General features: G+C 47.8%; 1 protein-coding gene across 1 annotated transcript in view; it reads left to right on the forward strand.

Annotated features, from left to right (window-relative positions):
* The first annotated feature begins 36 nt into the window (after nucleotides 1-36).
* HSD11B1L (hydroxysteroid 11-beta dehydrogenase 1 like) overlaps nucleotides 37-2992 on the forward strand; it is a 14054-nt gene continuing 11098 nt past the window's right edge. Inside the window, exon 1 of the mRNA XM_035892310.1 lies at nucleotides 37-167. The gene's annotated coding sequence lies outside the window, so the exon portion shown is untranslated. The remainder of the gene's footprint in view (nucleotides 168-2992) is intronic.

Genomic DNA, 2992 nt, shown 5'->3' on the forward strand with positions numbered 1-2992 from the left:
ATCTTGCTGCTCTTCACCTCTCGACGGAAGCTCGGCCCGGGGCTTCAGCCCCGCTGCTCGTGACGAGGCCCCGTCCTGTCAGCCGGGCCCGCCACCTCGGTCCTGTGTGGTGCGGTCGGAAGTGCCGGGGATCCTGAGGTGGGGCTGGTAGCCTTTCATGTTATCAGGTATGAGCATAATAATTCTTTAATGAATTCAACGTTCTGTAAGAGAAGACGTGAGGGGCTTTTTCTCCGGTAGACTAGGGAGAACTCGTGTTGTCGAGAGGCTGACTTCTGAGTTCAGACAGCTGTGGGAATTGCCAGTGAAAGATCTTTTTCTTAGAATCAGATGTATTCTCTTTGTCTCTTTCTTTTATTTCTCTGCCTCTTTTTCTTTCAATTAATAGAGCTTTTAGTCTTTGTACACACATAAAATTTGGCCAAAACACCCACTTGCTGTGGGTGCCTGTCGTGTTCAGAAACCATCACAATTCTCAGTGCAATTCTCGGGTTTCCACTTTTGCCTTGATCCTAAGAAAAATCCAGACAGGTTCAAAACAGAACGTATTTGTTGTTTTATCCCCCGTCAAGCAAATACTAGATGGTCTGAACTGCTGCTGTTCAGCGGACCTGGATCCCCTGGTCCTAAGAGTGGAGTAGAAATGGATACAATGAATAGAAACAGAAAATAAGTGTTGTCTTGTCAAATCACATTATGCTGTTAACTTAAACTCCCTGAGTTCCAAATAATTGTATCTTTTACTTCCAGTTTCAACTTGACAGTGAAGACTATTTTACCAAACGTATCTTACCCTGTTTCCCATTACAGCCCTTACTCAAAATGCTCCAGGTACAATTTAGGGGACAGTTACCTGCCTTTGTATTACACTCGCTGGCGCAGTCCTTACTATCATTCTCAGGATGTTTAATACACCATGAAGCGTTTAAGGGTTTTGTGTATTGTAAAGAATAATCATCAACACCTTCCATAAACCCCCAGGGAACTCTAGAACAAGGTGTAGAAGTGTTGTAATAGAGCTGCTGGTTTCCTTGCATATTCTTAATGCAATCTGTTCTCCATATTGAGGTACTATTTAAAGTGCCATTTGGCCATCTCACAATAGCAGCTATTGTTGTGTGATTGTCAAGGTTCCTGTTTCTGTACCAGGTATAATTGTTATATTGTTTCCATGTAAGCTCGAGGGCCGGAGTGATAGATTAATATCCTGCACAAAGATTGGCAAAGGATCTTCTGCTGATTTAGGGATGGGTAGACAAATGGTAACCGAAGCCATGGTCATCATCCAGGCAATCCCCACTATCATTTTCGCTTGTTGTCCAAGCCTTGCTCATCTTCAAAGTCTGATGTTGCTCTGGTTGTCAGGAGGGACAGGACGATGATGGCTGTCCACCCTGTCTTTTTCCTGGAAGAGAATAGAAAGAATCCAAACCTTGGTGATGGGTTATAGCCAGGATAAACGTTAAAAGCCAGGAATTATCCATCAAGCACTGATACGGTAGGTCTTCCTGCTCCCATCCAGAGCTTCCCATGCATAGAAGCCTTGGGGTTTTGCCAATGTCATTGGTACCACACCAATGGAGGGCGATTTTACCATAACAGGTTGTCCCATATATGTCCTCAGAGGGAACTTATCCTTTTGATCATCAGGTGTGGGGGCAACACCAGTCAGTGACCCTGTAGGACAAAATGCTCTTATTTTTGGGTTCCCATAACTTCCCCAACGGTTATTAACAATAAAGACTGCTTATGGGAACCATATATCCCAGTCATGGTGTGAGACATCAGCATGTCTCTTAATCAAACCATTGGTTTGTTCAATTATGCTGTTGACCTGAGGATAATATGATGTGTGTCTAGTTAACGGTGTCCCTGCTCCTGCAGGGGGGTTGGACTAGATGACCTCTAGGGGTCCCTTGTAACCCAAAACATTCTATGATTCTATGATATGAGGATAGCCAATGTCGATATGAGGATAGCCAATGTCGGTATGAGGATAGCCAAGGTCGGTATGAGGATAGCCAAGGTCGATGTGAGGATAGCCAAGGATGGGGAGCCGGCTGGTACCGGCTGTGTTGTTCCGACAGTGGAATAAGGGGGGTAGAAGCTGGAGTTCACCAAAAGGACAAGGTGAAGAAGAGGAGTGGATGAAGTAAACGACCCCGGAAGACCACCGACTCAAATCACTGAGCATGCACAGTCAGGAGGGACTTATGGAAATGACCTCTTGAAACTAATTTTAATACGAAGCGGGGACAGGTTATGCCTATGTATAGGTGCATTGGGAAACTTTATAGGTAACACTTTGCTACATATAAACAGGGCAAGCTGCTGTGTTGCGGTGCACACGACTTTGGTGGGACTCCCCGCCATGCTGCCCAGCGCTGAATAACCATACCTACTGTGCAATTGTATAGATTGGGGAGTCCGTTTTCCACACGTCATCCTTGTCAGCGGACCACTGGCAGGAATTCACCATGTGGAGCGGGCGGCCTGACCCCCAAGCCGCCATTTCTAGTTTTTTAACCCTTTCAGTTCCTCTGGCAGGGGCGCCAAGGGGTTAATGGTGCTGTCACGCGGAGGGGCGGTTACCCGCCTGTCTCCCTGATCCCAGGGTTTTCCCCGGATTCGGTGGGTGGATTGCCTGTGCAGCATCGACCGGGGCACGCTCAGCGCTAGCGCCTCTCACCAAAGGTCGTTCCTTCGATCCCATTTACCTCTGGTGGGTTCGGACGGGGGGGGGGGGCGGGGGGGACCGTCCGGGGCAAGGATTGCGACCAGTCCCGACGGGAACAGGAGGGTCCATCCCATCTCGCGCCTGTAAGTGATTGTAGTGTGTAATGTTGGGCTTGTTCAGTCTGGAGAAGGCTGCAGGGAGACCTGATTACGGCCTTTCAGTACCTAAAGGGGGCCCATAGGAAAGGTGGGGAAAATCTTTTTAGTCGGGCCAGCTGGGACAGGACAAGGGGGGATGGCTTTAAACTAAACCAGG

This window comes from Egretta garzetta, unplaced genomic scaffold, assembly GCF_000687185.1.
Source record: "Egretta garzetta isolate BGI_Z169 unplaced genomic scaffold, ASM68718v1 scaffold4, whole genome shotgun sequence".
Taxonomy (NCBI): domain Eukaryota; kingdom Metazoa; phylum Chordata; class Aves; order Pelecaniformes; family Ardeidae; genus Egretta; species Egretta garzetta.